The sequence below is a fragment of the Dromiciops gliroides genome, chromosome 1, assembly GCF_019393635.1.
Source record: "Dromiciops gliroides isolate mDroGli1 chromosome 1, mDroGli1.pri, whole genome shotgun sequence".
NCBI lineage: Eukaryota > Metazoa > Chordata > Mammalia > Microbiotheria > Microbiotheriidae > Dromiciops > Dromiciops gliroides.
This window is the reverse complement of record NC_057861.1, coordinates 474559639-474577269: the sequence shown is the minus strand read 5'-3', so window position 1 is coordinate 474577269 and position 17631 is coordinate 474559639. Positions and strand designations below refer to the sequence as shown.

Here is a 17631-nt window from a genome sequence, read left to right as displayed (position 1 = left end):
CTGAAGTCTATAGTAGTATGAAGGGGAGAGCAGAGGAGGAAAGCAATGCTGAACAAATCATCCTCTTATTCTCTTGTCTCAGAGAAATTTTGCTTATGAATCACACCCCCCCCAATAAAAGGAAGGCACAGCTGTCATGGGTTCATGATTCCCATAATGCATTTCTTTTTCTCTTCATTAATCTGTCACTAATTCAATCTGTGATGCCTGTGTCATAATCATATCTTATATTTCAGTCCATTACTGTGAAACAAATTATAACATTTTTCATTTCAGAAAGTCTCTATTATTATTTCTGCTCTTGCTATCAGGTTCATAAGGTGTGATGGGGTTGCAGCAAGAGCTGATAGTCAGAGAATCTTAAATTTACAGCTGGAGGTAACCTCAGAAATCAGTCAGTCCAATTCCTTCATTTTACACAAAAGAAAACCGAGACTTAATAAGGTTAAGTGACTTCTCCAAAATCAAACAGGTAATAAGCAAAGTTGGAATTCAAATCTAAGTCCTCTGCCCAGAGACTCAATTATCTTTCCTACACCACTTGAATATTCAATAAATCTATTGTCTTAAAACAAAGTATGGGGAGTGGAAGGAGAATAAGAATACTTGCCTCATTCAATATGACTGAAAATTGAATTTTTTGGCCTGGTACAATATTTCTTTACTGTGAGGAATTCCATGGGTAGAAATTGCCTCCCCTGGTAGAGATAAGCAACTTCTCTATATGTTATATTTTGAGAGAATTGCCTGAATTCAGAGGTTAAGAGATTTGTCAATTATGACAAAGCTAGTATACATTAGAGGTAGGAATGAGCCTTTATTTTGCTTTGTTCAAGGCAATGTGTTATGTTCTATGAAACGATATCTCTTTGTATTCTAAACAGCATGACAAAAATCTAGGAAGGTGGGTGAATGAAAAAGAAAATTGAGCTTGAAAAACATTTTTCTATTTGTAAAAAAGTAATTAGCCAAACAAATATAATTTCAAATGCCTAAAATAATATTTTATTTTAATATTATTTAATAAAAATAATTGTAGTAGAACTTTGATAGAATTATGGTGCAATAGGAGGTCTCCTCTTGCATGAATTAAGTGAAAGAAGTCTACATTTACAGCATAAAGTAAAGATGTCATTTAGAGTATTAAGAAAGTTTGATCAATGGAGACAACCAATGCGGATAATTAAAATCCCACAGTGGATTTTGTGGATTCAATTATCTTGTTTGACTTCCTATATTGATCAGACTAATTGAATAAAATTGCCACATAATATTTTTCATGTGTATAGGACTTTAAAGATTTCAAAATGTTATCCTATACACTATCTCATTTAAGCCTCCAAGAAAAGAGAGCTATATTAGAAATCAAAAGATTTGAGTTCCAGTTCTGTTTGTAACATTTACTACCTGTGTCAGGCTAAGAAATTGAGGAAATGGTTTCAGAGAGCTTAAGTTTACATTTACCCAAGGTCACAGTTTGTAAGTGGAGTAAGGATGACTTGAATACAGATTTCTAGATTTCCCGACTTCATTAAGTGAGTAACCATTTTATTATAGCACAGTGGACTCTTATAGACATTTTTTTCTCTATAATCTTTTTTTCCTAATTGCAGCCATCTTTCAAAGATAAATAGAAGATAAGTGTTAATACTGAAGATAGTATATACAATAATATTCTAAATTAATCTTAATCACTTAATCTTCATTATAAAATATCAAAATTTGAGATATGGTTATTGATTCATCTTGTTCTATAATTAAAAACTCAAATGGATAGTATTCATCATCAATTAATACTTTTAGGCATGTTGAGATAGCTAAAAGACTATGATATTGAAGTTGGAGATACAAATGCATAGTCTAATCATTTATCATTATTGATTTCACCCAAATGTGATGTGATTTTTTTATGAGGGTTTTTCTTCTGAACCAGAAGAAGATACTCCACCACACTCACTTGCTACATAAAGATGCTCAGGAAAGACTAAATTGCTCTTAATTATTTAGAAGTCTGAAGAAATAATTTAAAAGTTTTGGTTCTTTTTTCCCATAAGAATATTGGAAATACTTGTAATTCTAAAAGTTTATGTCCAGGACATTTTCTGAAGCTATGCCACATGCATATAAAAATCCTTCTCTGATTGTAGTGTGCTCAATTTGAACTGCTTTTCACATAGTGTGCAGCTGTACATTCATGGTGTTTTGTTTAGAAAAATGTTTGCTGAGAAATTAATTGACATAAGCCAGAAGTTGGCTAGCCATTTTAAGCATTTTTCTTTCATTGTCTCCAAGTTCACTCAATGCAGAAGTTACCCTCAAACCTCAGCAATTCAACACATGAATACTGCAGCAAATGTGCTTTTTTCATAATCCACAATGCCTTCTTGAAAATGAAAGGGTTCAGAATGTGATTTTGCCAAAGAATTAAATTCTATGGCTGACTTCCTTGATGAGGAATCCTGTTCTTTATTTTTGATAACCAACTGAAAAACAGGCCACAGATAATGAATTCATCAAAAGATAAAGGTTGGATTCTAATCTTAAACAGATTTACCTTTGTAAATCCCTGCCTCTAGTTCAAAGATAAATTGCTTGTTCCATAACTAATAGACATTTTATATTCTCATATAATAATTTTTTGCCAATAGTTTTACATAGAATTTGGATTTTAACAATGTAATTATTATTTTATTTGAGAATAATTTTAGAGGTATAGATAAAAGAAGCTTCCTATGATTTGGGGTAGCTTTATTTTTGTATTATACTACACAATATAAACAGTCAAAATTAAAGATTATGGATAAGACAAGGAAAGTGATATTTTGCTTTTGATCAATAAGGATCACAGGGTTGCTGAAAAATATTATTTGTGCCTGTGTGTCTTTCACTACATAGAAACAGAGTGGTCAAAGTAATTTTTAGAGCCAAGAATAAAGAACTTTCTTCTCTGGTTCTTGATAATTCAATCAGAATTATGTTTCTATAATCCCCCAATTTTTTGCTACCAACTGCAAATGGATTAAGCTTTTTCTTTTCAATAAGAAAATTTGTTCCCCTATTATTTTATTGGCTATAGCTTGTTCTACTTTTAATTTTTTTAATGTAATAAGCATTTTTATTAATTGTTTTGGGCTCCAATTTTTATCCTTCCTTCCCTTCCTTCCCTTCCCCTTCCTGAGGTGGCCAGCAATCAGATATGGGTTATATATGTATGATTATATAAAACATAACCATATTTGTCATTTTGTAGAAGAAAATTTGATTAAAAGAAAAAAGTGAAAGAAAATGAATACTAGCATGTTTCATTCTCTTTCATCAATATCTGTTTTTTCTTTGGAAGTAGATAGTATGTTTCATCAATAGTCCTTTGGGATTGTCTTGGATCATTATATTGTTGAGATTAGTCAAGTAATTAACAGTTCTTCATCAAACATTATTGCTGTCTCTGTGCAAAATATTCTCTTGGTTCAGCTACTTAGGTCTTTCTGAAGTTATCCTGTTTGTCATTTCTTTCTTTTTTTGGTGTGTGTGTGTGTGTGTGTGTGTGTGTGTGTGTGTGTGTGTGTGTGTGTATGTGAGTGAGGCAATTGGGGTTAAGTGACTTTCCCAGGGTCACACAGCTAGTATTAAGTGTGTGAGGCCGGATTTGAACTCAGGTCCTCCTGACTCCAGGGCCAGTGCTCTATCCACTGTGCCACCTAACTGTACTGTTTGTCATTTCTTATATCACAGTAATATCCCATCACCATTATATACCACCATTTGTTTAGGCATTCCTCAATTAATGGGCATTCCTTCAATTTCCTATTCTTAGCCACCACAAAAAGAGCTGCTATAAACATTTTTTGCTCTACATTTTAATCAGAAATAATGTCATATTCTTTGTGATTATATCATATTCCCATAGTTAAATTGGTTATAAACTATTTCAATTTGCTAACTTTACATAGTTTTTCAAAATAATTACTTTAAAGTGAATTAACACTAAACTACATATTGCTTCATATTAATTTTTCAACTGAATTTAAGTAAATAATTTATTGAAATTTTAGGCAAAATGTTATTAATTGTAACTTTAAAACTGCGATTCCAATTTCTTTGCAAATCTGAAATAATGATCTTCATAATAGGGAGTAGAGAACTTAAAAAAAAAACTATCATTTTTTTTATTACAGTTTCCCAAGGTAATCTGAGAATAAGTTCATCCGATTGTTTTATTTCAATTAAACCCATTTACATATATGATATTATGCTGCCACTTTGTCTCCCTGAGTTAAAATTCCCTACTTTATTTAAAATTTAATGGTAATATGTTTCATTACTGTCTTAAAATCAAATATGACACAGAGCATAGACCCTGGAAATAAATTTGTGTGTATAAATATGCCCTCTAAAGGCAGTATTTAAGTAGGCTTACATTTATATTTCAAGAAGGCAACACTAAAATGTAAGCTCCTTGTGAGTAAGCATTTTTTTCCTTCTTGGTACTTGTATTCCTAACACCCAGAAGAGTTTTTGACACATAGTAGGTAGATAATAAATATTTATTGACTGTAGGGTGGCAAGAGCACAAACTATTAAGTCAGAGGGACAGGGTTCAAATCCAATCTTTGGTGATTCTTATCTGAGTAACTCTGGGAAAGGCAATTAAATTCCCTAGGCCTCAATTTATTCATCTATAAAATAAATAGTCTGCTTCTGTCTTCAAAATCTATGTGACCATTTGAAACAAACAATGAAAACCAAGATATTCCTTACATTATAAAAGGAATCATTTTCTCAGGTCTCCGAACAACAAAAATGACCCAATAAATAACATCTGTCTGCACTATTTTTTCACGCATAATAATGATTGCTTTTTTTTTTTTTTAGTGAGGCAATTGGGGTTAAGTGACTTGCCCAGGGTCACACAGCTAGTAAGTGTTAAGTGTCTGAGGCCGGATTTGGACTCAGGTACTCCTGACTCTGGGGCCGGTGCTCTATCCACTGCTCCATCTAGCTGTCCCCAATAATGAATTATTGATAGTAAAAGAGCAATGGATTTAAATTTTTAAAAATAAAGCTGAATTCAATTCTCAATTCTAAGTTTATTCATTGTAACCTTAAGCAAATCACTTAACTTAGATTTCTTATTGTAAAATGAAGGGATTGAAATACCAAATTTCTAAATTACCTTCCAGCTTTAAAATTCAATGTGTTGGGTTTTTTCTATATTCCAACATTAAATACACTAGAGGAATAAATAGCTAAATATTCCTCTTAGTAAAGAATCCTTTTTTAAGATGAATTTGTTTTAATAATCAATTAAGTAACCAGTAACTATCTCTAGTCATGTTGGCTCAGATTGTCATATATATTTGAAATAGCATTTTAGCAAAATACAAGATATTCTCATAGACATTCCTCTTACCTAATATTCACATTAACCCTATGGGCAAAATGTCAAACCTGATAACTAGTATTGATGGAAATCTTGAACTTAATCATCATAATGGATGCATACGAGGCCACATTGTTGGAAGTAGACCTGTGTTACATGATTTCTATAGGCATTTAGAGCAAAATGAAATAAGGGTTATAGGGATAATGAAAAGCAGACCTTATTCTATGGGGGTGGGGATTCAGAAAACTGACATTAGGGCTAGAATCAAAATTAATATAAATCGACAAAAAGACAAAATGAGAAACACCATATATGTCATTTATTATCACTTGATTTCTCCAATTCATCACATTTGTGTAACTCCACCATAGACTTCCCCTACATATACTTGGTCTGGTTGGCCACCAACCTATCCCTTCAGTTATTAATTTTTTAAAAATATATTGATGGAAGAGAAGCATATTATTTATTATAATTTCATATAATTTATATCTATGTTAACAGATTGCCATAATAAAACCAAAAACTAAATAAAAAACTAAAAACTTACTTAGTCTGTTAACATTTGATTCACTTGCAAAGAAGAGAGTAAACACTTACAGAATATAACTTTATCAAGTATTATGGTGAATTATAATGGAATATTATTATAATAATATAAGACATCTACAAAGGGACTTTTAGGTTCTACAAAGAACTTTTCAGATATTATCTCATTTAATTCTCATGAAAAACCCTGTAAGGGTATATACTATTTTTATTCTTCATTTGACAGATAAGAAAACTGAGGTTAAATATCTTACATTATACAATACACAATCTCATTACACAGGTAGAAAAGATCTGAGGCAGATTTAAACTTAAGCCTCTAGAGTACAGTACCATACTATACTATTTATCTGGGTGGTGGTGTTGTTTTAATATTCAACAAAATAGCATTGGAGGATAATAACAGATTAAAGAAAGTTTCACATGAGAGTCAGTTTAAGCAAATATATAGTAAGATTGTTTTGATAATAAATTGGAAAAAAGTATAAGCATAGTTATAAAAGGTTCTGTGACATTTTTCCATTATAACTCTTTTAACCATCAAGAACAGGGACATAACTGGGGCAGCTAGGTGGCATAGTGGATAGAGACACCAGCCCTGGAGTCAGCAGGACCTGTGTTCAAATCCAGGCCTCAGGACACATGACACTTACTAACTGTGTGCCCTTGGGCAAGTAACTTAACACTCATTGACCTGCCCTCCCCAAAAAGTTAATAGGCGGGAAGGAGGGGGGGGGGCAGAGCAAAATCGCAGAGAAAAGGCAGTGACTTGCCTGAGCTCTCCCCAAGACCCCTCCAAATACATTTAGATATTCCATAAGACAATTTCCTGCAGCAGCAAGAACCCATAAAAGGAGAGGGTGAGGGGCAGCTAGGTGGCACAGTAGATAAAGCACCGGCCCTGGATTCAGGAGGACCTGAGTTCAAATCCGCCTCAGATGCTTGACACTTACTAGTTGTGTGACCCTGGGAAAGTCATTAACCCCCATTGCCCTGGAAAAAAAAGGAGAGGGTGAAAAAATTTTCCAGTCAAAGACAACTTAGAAGATTGGAAGGAAAGGTCTGTTTTGCCAGGTAAGAGTGAAGTGCAGCCCAGCAAAGGCTGTACCAACACAGATTCAACCCCAGCACAGACCCAGCCCCAGCAACCCAGAGCAGATCTTAGGAACCTCTGAATCATTGGTGGGAGCAACTGCTTCAGGAACTCAGACTACTGATGGTAAGGAGGTTGAACAATTGGCCAGAAATGAGATTACCAACACACTCTTTTCTAGCACTGAGGTTCTGTTGTTTTGCCTATATTCAGATCTAGTTGACACCCTTGGAGGGCATTCCCTGGCAGGGGAGGAGCCCAATCACATAAAAGCTTACAGCCCACAGTAGAGTCAGGACTCTATTCATAGTAGTAGGACATAAAAGCAGCCTGTGGATGCTTGCAGACCAGAGCACAGGCCAGGAGAGAAGCAACATACCTTTCCCTAAATCATAACACCTTGCAAGAACTAAGGTCTTACAAATTCAAATATCTCAGAGATCAGTTGGCCCAAACCCCTGAGGCTTGGGACACTGTGCCCTCCACCATGGAAGCAGTGACCCATTTTAACAAAAAAGTTAAAAGTAAAGAAATAGGCAAGGGAATGAGAAAAGAGAAAAAAAATGCTGACCATAGAAAGTTTCTATGGTAACAAGGAAGAACAAAATACAGACTCAGAAGAAGGTAACAAAGTCAAAGCTCTTACAGCCAAAGCTTCTAAAAAATATGAATTGGTCTCAGACCATAGAAGCAATCAAAAAGGACTTTGAAAATAAAGAGAGGTAGAGGGAAAAAAATGGAAAGAGAAATGAGAGTGATGCAAGAAAATTATGGAAAAAATTCAACAGTTTTGGTAAGGGAGACACACACACACACACACACACAAATACTGAAGAAAATAACACCATAAAAACAGACTGGGCCAAATGGTAAAAGAGGTACAAAAAGTCAATGAGGAAAAGAATGCCTTGAAAAACCAAATTGGCCATTTGGAAAAGGACATACAAAAGCTTTCTGAAGAAAATAACTCCTTAAAAATTAGGATTGAGAAAATGGAATCTAATGTAACGATTGGAATGACGCCACCCTGCTTGAGAACTTACTGTAGAAGAGTTCCACCCATGAAAGCAAAGGTCTTTGAGGGCAAGACCAGGAGTCTTTTCTTTGCATCAGGAAGTGACGCAGGCTAGTGGGAGGAGGAAGGAAGAGACTGGCACTCGCTCTCCGGACTCTTTCCTTTGGACTCTGGTGAGAGCGGAGCTAGAAATGTGCTCTCCCTTTAATAGATAGAAATCTAGGCCTTTCTCTCTCTCTTTACCAATTCTTATTCTCCTTAATAAATGCTTAAAAGTCTAACTCTTACTAAAGCTTATAATTTATTGGCGACCACTCATTAGATTTTTAGACAGACTAGCTAGAATTTTAGCCCTTAACACTAATGACCATGATAAATCAAGACACAATAAGTAAAACCAAAAGAATGAAAATAGGGAAAGCAATGTAAAATATCTCATTGGAAAAAGAGCTGACATGGAAAACAGATCCAGGAAAGGTAATTTGAAAATATTGAACTACCTGAAAGCCATGCTAAAAAACAAAAAACAGAAAAACAAAAACAAAAAACAAAACCTAGACATCATGTTCCAAGAAATTGTCAGGCAAAATTGGGATTTGATATTCTAGAAGCAGAAAATAAGATAGAAATTAAAGAATACACCAATCACCTCCTTAAAAAGATCCCAAAATAATAAACTCCCAGGAATATTATAGCCAATTCCAGAGCTCCCTGGTCAAGGAGAAAAATATTGGAAGCAGCCAAAAAGAAAAAAAGTCAAATATTGTGGAGCCACAGTCTGGATAACCCAAAATCTATTAGCTTCTACATTAAGGATCAGAGGTTTGGTATATGATAATTGCAGAGGGCAAAGGAACTGCCAATACAACAATCATCACCTCCCCAGCAAAACTGATATAAAATGGGAATTCAATGAAAGAGAGGATTTTCATGCATTCTTGATGAAAAGACCTGAGGCTGAATAGAAAATTTGACTTTCAAATACAAGACTCTAGAGAAGCATAAACAGGTAAACAGGAAAAAGAAATCATAAGGGATATTAAAGGTTAAACTGCATACAGTTCCTACATGAGAAATTATACTTGTCACTAATAACATTCTCATTATTAGGGCAGCTGGATGGAGTATATTTAGACAGAGGGACAGGTGTGAGTTGAATATGAAGGGGGATGATACCTATAAAAAAATAAAAATTAAAGGGTGAGAGGAATGCACTGGGAGAAAGGGAAAGGGAGAGGTAGAATGGGGTATATATTTCACATAAAAGAAATAAGAAAAGCTTATGGAGGGGAGGGGAAGATGGGGGAGGTATTAGGGAGTGAATGAACCTTCCTCTCATCAGTATTGGCTCAAAGAGAGAATAAAATACATACTCATTGGGTATAGTAATCTATCTTACCCTGCAGAAATTAGGAGAGAAAGAAAGATAAGGGGGTATGGGAGGTGATAGAAGGGAGGGCATATTGGGGGAGGGGCAGTCAGATGCAAAACACATTTGAATGTAGGAACAGGATGAAAGAAGATAGAAAATAGAGCAAATGACATGGGGAGGGAACAGCAGGGAGGGAAATACAGTTAACAAAAGTAACTGTGAAAAAAAATTTGAAGTAATTTGTCTGCAGGACTCAGTTCTCAAAATGAATCATATTTGTTAAAATAAAAACTATTCTCCATTGAAAATGATCAAAAGAAAGGAAGTTTTCAAATGAAATATTTAAAGTTACCTATAGCCATATGAAAAAAAAATGTTATCCCTCACTATCAATTGGAGAAATGCAGGTCAAAAGAATTTGGGGGTACTACCTCATAGCTATTGGATTGGATAATAGGATAGCAGAGGAAAATGACAAATATTATAGGGGATATGGGGAAATGAGGCATTAATATACTCTTGTTGACGTTGTAAACTGGTTCAAATTTCTGTAACCAATTTGATACTATGGCCAAAGGGCTATAACCATGCATACTCTTTGACCTAGTAGAAACCACTACTAGGTTGGTATCCAAAAAGAAATAAAAAACCAAAAAAGTTGATTTAAAAATTGAGGAGATGCCAATCAATTGAGGATGGCTGAACAAATTATGGGATGAGATTATGATAGAACTCTACTGTGCTATAAAGAAATGATGATCAGGATCCTATCAGAAAAACCTGGAAAGCCTTACACTAGCTGATGCAAAGTGAAATGTACTGTATAGCAAAGTAACAACAATATTGTAAATTGATCAGCTGTGAAAAGACAGCTATTTCAGCAATACAATGATCCAAGACAACTCTGAAGTACTCATGAAAAAAATGCAATCTGTAGCCAGAGAAAAACTGATGGTGCCTGAATAAAGATTGAAGCATAATTATTTTTGTTCCTTTTTCTTAATTTGTTGTCTTTTCTTTCACAACCTGATTAATATGGAAATGTTTCGCATGACTAAACACATGTATAACGATATTGAATCATTTGCATTCTTAAGGGGAGGTGGGGAAAGAAGGTGGAAAAGTTGGGAACACAAAGTTTAAATTTACATTAAATTTGTTTTTATGTGTAATTTGGAAAAATAGAATTCTGAATAAATGAGGGGAAGAATGTCAACAAGCAGGAGTTTGCAAAGTATATTCCAAAGTATAACATATCCTTGGCAATAGTAAAATTAAACTGCAAGTTGTAGAGAATACAAGAACTTGTTATGCTTATTATTTCTGATGCATCATGTTAAAATTATTCAAATTTCCTTGAAAGATAGAAAAACAAAAATAATTTTATTCAACCACTCTCTGATCAGTGAAAGCATAAACGAAGAAACCTGGAAAAACTGGTCAGAGGTCTGGAAGAAATTAGGTTTGTCCAGCCGAATGTATCACTCTGTATGTCAAGATACACATAAAATGGGTACATGCCTTAGACGTAGAGTATAATATAAAAGAGAAATTAGAGGAGCAAGGAAAAATTATGATTCAGATTTATAGATAAGGGAAGAATTCAAGACTAAAATCAAGACAAAGAAAAGTTTAAATGAATAGTCTTTAGTATTTTTGTGCAAAAACTTTTTTGCACAAATAAAACTAATGCCAATAAAATTAAGATGGTAAATGGTTAACAGGGGGAAATATTTATGACAACAACAATAACAGCTAACATTTATATATAAGATTTACTATGTATTAGGCACTGTGATAAACATTTTTAAATTATAATCTAATTTTACCCCCCCACACACACACACACGCAAACCTGGGACCTAGATTCTATTGTTATCCTCCTTTTATAGATGAGTAAACAGGCAAACAAAAGTTATATGACTTGCCCAGAATTATATAGCTAACAATTATTATCTGAGGCAGTATTTGAACTAAGATCTTCCTGGCTCCAGGCCCAGAACTCTATCCACTTTAGCCACCTAGCTTTTAAGTACTTATAATATTCCACACACTTTGCTAAGCATTTTCTCTCTCTTTCTTCCCCCTCCCCCTGCCATGGGGCAATGAGGATTAAGTGACTTGCCAGGGTCACACAGCTAGTGTCAAGTGTCTGAGACCCAATTTGAACTCATGTCCTCCTGAATCCAGGGCCAGTGCTTTATCCAGTGTACCACCTAACTGCCCTCTTTGCTAAGCATTTTTAAAATATTCATTTAATCCTCACAACACCCTAGGATATAGGTGCTATAATAAACCCCATTTTTATTTTTATTTTTTATTGCAAGTAAGAAACTTTTATTTTGGGGTGATAGGAAAGGAGAAATATACAAATGATCAATAGATATGCCAGATGAGCTTGGTTGCTGGATGCCCTCTAGAATTCATCATTTTCATCTTCTCCCTCTATAGAGTCTGTGCCTACTTTCTCATAATCATTCTCCAGGGCAGCTAAATCTTCCTGAGCCTCAGACAATTCTCCTTTCTAAAAGTCTTCACTCACATACCAGTGCACAAATGCCTCCTTGGCATACACATAAGGTAAAACTTGTGATCTAGACAGGTCAATGCCTCGGCAAAGGTTGTTATTTTCTTGAACATGCAAACTGCCTGCTATATTTTAGCCAGGTTTCCACTATGTGTCACATTTGGGGGCTGGCAATTTATACCAACCTTGAAGACAGTGGGCCAATAGTCTACAAACTGAATAGATTTCTTAATCCTGATTGTGGCAATAGCAGCATTGACATCTTTGAGTACCACACCACCTCGGTATAGCAGGCCATGTACTTGCCATGGTTGGAGGGGTTGAAGCAGGCACTGGAGATCTCTGCTAGAGAGAGCTGCTCATGATAGGCCATTTCTATAGAGATAAATGGGTGAGTAGGTGACAAGGGGGAAGTGGATTCAAGGATAAGGCACCAGGTTTGTCGGGAACTCTGTGAGCTCTGCATTGAGAGCACCATCAAAATGCAGAGAGGCAGTGATGGGAGAAACAATCTGGTTTTGAAGTTGAAGTTGAAGTTGGTGTATACAGGGCACTCAATGTCCAGGTTCTGGTGGCAGATGTCATAGATCACTTCATTGTCCACCATGAAGGCACAGTAAGAGTGTTCCATGGTGGTGTGAGTAGTTAGGATGGAATTATAGGGCTCCACTACAGTTGTGGATACCTGTGGGCCTGGGTAGATTGTAAAATCTAGCTTGGACTTCTTGCCATAGTCAACAGAGGGTCTCTCTATCAGCAGAGGTGAAGCCTAAATTTGTGTCACCCCCAAAGCTATGAAAGATCAGGAATTCCTGCAGCCCCATGCATTGGTCTGAAAGTTTTAGGATGTGCTCCAACGCAAGATCTATTATTTCCTTCCCAATGGTATAATGGCACCAAGCATAATTATTAGTAGTTTCCTTCTTGCCAGAGATCAGCTGCTCAGGATGGAATAGCTGATTATAGATAATTGTCCAAACCTCATCTATGACAGAAAGCTCTAGGTCTATAAAATCTGCTCTGAGGACATGTTTAGTAGCTCCTGGCTCACTGAAGAATGCACTAAAGGAATTGTCACCACCCCATAGGTCCTGTCACTGGATATGGTACCACTGGGTTGGATGCCATGCTCTAAGCAATATAATTCGCAGCAGGCATTGCCCATCTGCACTCCAGCCTAGCTGACATGGATTGAAATACACTCCCACATGGTTGCTACTATACATAATGATGCCATTGACTGCAGACAGGTTATGAGTCTCTGCCAAAACAGCAAATCATGAGCTGAACTTTTAAATTGAAGAAACTCAGGGAAAAATTAAGTGATTTTCCCACGACCAAAAATATAGTAAATATCTGAGGCAGTATTTTGAGTAAGGTCTTTCAGACTCCAAACCCAGAGCTCGATCTACTACATCAACTAACTGCCTCTAAGGATCTCATTTGCAAAATATTTAAGAACATATTTTAAATCTACAAGAATAAGAGCCATTCTCCAATTGATAAATGGTCAAACCATATAAACAGAAATTTTTCTAAGAAACAAATCCAAACTATAGCCATATTTTTAAATCCTCTAAATTTCTAATAGTTAGAGATATACAAATTAGACCAATTCAAATATTCCATGACACAGTCATCAAATTGAAAAAAAGATGACAAAAATGGAAAATGAGGGTATATGGGGAAAGAGACAAATTAATGAAATATTGATGGAGCCATGACCTGGTAAAGCCATTCTGGAAAAGAACTTGGAACTATGTACCAAAAATTTATTAAATAGTTCATACTTTTTGACCTACTAATAACTAGTGGGTAAAACCTAGAGAGATCAAATAAGAAAGAAAATGTCCATTAAGTACAAAATATCTATAAAAGCATTTTTGGTAGTGGCAAAAATAAAAACCACAAGAAACTGAAAATTAAGAATGTTCATCAACTGAGGAATGGCTGATCCCATTAAAATATGGTATATGAATGGAATGGAATGCTATTGTACTGTACAGAATTATGAAAGGGACAGTTTCAATGAAACCAGGAGAAACCTGTACTAACAGATGTGTAATAAAACGATGAGAATAGCAAAAACAATTTATACAATGACAACATTATAAAAACAAACTGATCAAAGCAATGATGAGCCATGGTTTTAGATAACTGATAATAAAACATACTTTCCATCTTCTGAAATAGAGGAGATGGAATTAGAATTCAGAATGAGACATGTATGTGTGTTTCTCTATATGTATGTGTGTTTCTCTATGTGTATGTGTGAGTGACATGACCAACATGGAAATTTGTTTTGCCTGATTCTGCACAGTTGTTATGAGGGGCTTGTTTTTCCTCCCCCTCAATGGTACTTAGCAGGGGGAAAAGGAAAGGTGGAGAAAATCTATTTTTAAATCTATTTTTTAATTCTAATTTTAAAGAAATAAGAATATCTTAACTTCCTGTGTTTCTAACACTACAAAATACTGGGGATTGTGGAAATTTATTTTGATTTGGGGACCCTACCTTTAGGTTGAGATTAGAAAGCCTTGGGCCCTCAGGGTCTCTTCTGTGTGGGAGGTGCTAGTGCCCCTCCCTCTCACTTCAGCTGAGTTGGAAAGCCCTGTGGGCTGTACAAGCCACCAGGTCAGACAGCTAGGGAAAAAAAGCCCCCAGCTTCCTCCAACCTGAGCGGAGCTATCCAAGATATCCCGAATAGCCTGTGCTGAGGCACGTGAGGCTGGAGCGTACCTCCCCCCCCCACAGCCCTGGCTGGCAGATTAGCTTGGTCTGTGGGGGCACAGGAAGCCCCGAGATTTGAGTGGAGAGAAGAAAAGGTATATATAGTCCTGGGAGTTAGACAGCAAGGGGTTCGGATGGATGAGACGAGGCGGAGAAGAGGTCAAGCAGCGGCTGATGAGATTAGAAAGGTTGGAGTGTGGCAGACTAGAGATGGGGCTACAAGGATGCAGAAGAAGACGAGAAGGACTAGGAGCAGGGAAAAGAGAGGTCAAAGGGCAGTTTGATAGAGAAGACAGGCAGAAGGTTGGTGAGAGAGAAACACAGGGGTTCAATGGTGGCAGTAAGGAGAGGAAAGTTAGAAACAGGGGGATTTACAAAGTGAAAGGGTACAGGCAGAGTTAGTGAAAGTAGCTGAGCAAGTGAGTGCCCTGAGGCAAGAGAAGGTTCAGGCCCTTATTGTATTAAAAAAGTTCGAAGGCAGCAGGTGGGAAAGAGAAGCAGTGGAAAGAGATGCACCGCAATGCAGTCAGGTTGTACATTTTATCTCATAAATAAACTCTGCTTTGATTATTTAGTTAAGGGCCTTCTTAATATTTTGCTTATCATTTTGGTAGTGGAGCAGTGTGGTGGAACTTTATAAACAGCTCACATTAAATTAATATCAGTCAGATAGCCAGAGTCAAAAATCCCCAGATTAGTCATCCACAGATTAGGCCCCCCAAAATTAGCCCAAGTCATCAAAAATATTTCTACATTTGAATGGCGACCACAGCAGGACTTACGGCCCAATTATAATTTTTCTAAACCTATCATTTTTCATAAGTCCAATTATATATAATTTTCCAGGTTAATTATAGTTATTAATAATTAATTTTTGTACAGGATATAAAGAAAATTTAAAAAAAACAGCCCCTACTCACATTCTAATGGGGGAGACAACATGTAAATTATTAGGTAGATAAAAGATATATACAGAGTAAATGGGGATTAATCTCAGAGGGGAAGACACAAACAACTGGAGGACTGGGAAAGGCTTCTTGCTGACTGAAAGGTTTTAGCTGATTCTTGATGAAAGTGAGGGAGATTAAACAGTAAAGATTAGGAAGAAAGCAAATGAAATATTGCATGAGGAATAGCAAGTAGTTCAGTTCACAGGATCATTGTATGTATTGAGGGAATAAGTCTAAGACCCCTGTGAAAATATATAGGGTGGGGCAGCTAGCTGGTGCAGTGGATAGAGCACCAGCCCTGGAGTCAGGAGTACCTGAGTTCAAATCCAGCCTCAGACACTTAACACTTACTAGCTGTGTGACCCTGGGCAAGTCACTTAACCCCAATTGCCTCACTTAAAAAAAAAAGAAAAGAAAATATATAGGGGTTTGGTTATGGAGAGCTTTCAATGAAAAAACTTACACTTGATTTTGGAGGTAAGAGGAAGTCACTGGAGTTTGCCGAGTTGGTTGGGTGGATGTGTTGAGGGGAGGGAGGAATGTCATGGTCAGAAGTATGTTTTAGAAAAAATCAATTTAGCTTCTAAACAGAAGATGAACTAGAGCCAGGATAGAGTTGAGGTAGGGAAAGAATATGAAAGCTATCTCATTACTCCAGGAGAGAGGTTATGAAGACTTAATTTGGATGGCGGTTATATGAGTTGATAGAAGCAATTAAATGCAGAGGTATTAGGAAGGTAGAAATGACAAATTTGGCAACAGAATATGTATTTGGGGTAAGTGAAAGAGAGGAGGGAAATTTAACCACAAAGTTGTGATCTTGTGTGATTAGTAGTGTCCATGACAGGAATAAGGAAGTTCAGAAGAAAGGTTTGAGGAAGAAAGACATGTTTTATTTGAGATGTCTGACTTACATCCTATCATTGAGGACTAAAATATCATTAGTAAAACAGGCCTAGAACTAGAGAAAGACTTGGGCTAGATATATTGATCTAGAAACTATCTGAAAGGAAGTGATCATTGAAAATCATAAGACCTGATTCAGGACAACCCCTTGGTTGTTTAGCTTTAGTACTAGAGTGAAGCAAGGTCCTCTGTCACTTAATTATTAATAAAAGAGGTTTATTTAGCCATAACATAGAAGGAATTCAAACAAGAATACTGCAAAACTGCTTGAGCATATTTACCCCCAGTATCTCCACCCTCTGGAAGTAAGTCTGAAAGCAGGGTATGGTATGGTCATTTACCAATCTCACTGAAGGGCTTCAGGTTCCTGTCAGTGGGACTTTTTATGACCTAAAGTGACTATGAAACTACAATATATCTAGAAATCATGATGAAGCTGCATCTAAAGAGGCATTCAAAAGTAGTGCCTTAGTTTTCAGAGTCAATCAAGTCCCAAGAACAATTTTTCAGCCTTTCAGGGAAAGAAATAGCAAATCCCACTGTAAAGTGGGTTTGAGGAGAATTGGTATGCTAGTATAGGGTACTCCTATAACATTATAGGAACTGATGATATCAGAAATCAAGATAGTGCTTCATAAAGGAGTGGAAAAGAGGGCCAAAGACAGAAATTCTTTGTAAAAAGACTAGCTTGGGTGTGTGTGTGTGTGAGTGAGTGTGTGTGTTTGGGTGGGGGGCTAGAAATGTCTGTTATGTGAAAACAAAATGTATTAACGTATCTAAAAAAAATTGAAATATCCTTATGGTTTGTAAAAAGGAAAAATAAAAAATAATACTCTTAATCACTGGAATCAGAAAACAGAATAAATTTTGACCTGGAGGTTCATTTTATACCACAAGAAAAGTACCTCATTAACTCTCTAAGAATCAAAGAGGATTTTCCAGTATGAGAAAATACCTTCTGCCAATATTTAATTTAGCTTCAAAATAAAATGATAATATTGAATTGTGTGTCAATCTTAAGTGGGATATAAAATTAAAATTACTGAAAATTATATTATATCTATTTTTGAAAAGCACTTTGCATATTTCTAAACTAAGGAAAAGTG

The 17631-nt window shown here is 35.8% G+C and overlaps 1 pseudogene; it reads right to left on the bottom strand.

Moving 5' to 3' along the window:
• Positions 1-11828: 11828 nt before the first annotated feature.
• LOC122734891 lies at positions 11829-13149 on the bottom strand (annotated as a pseudogene).
• Between the last annotated feature and the right edge of the window lie 4482 nt (positions 13150-17631).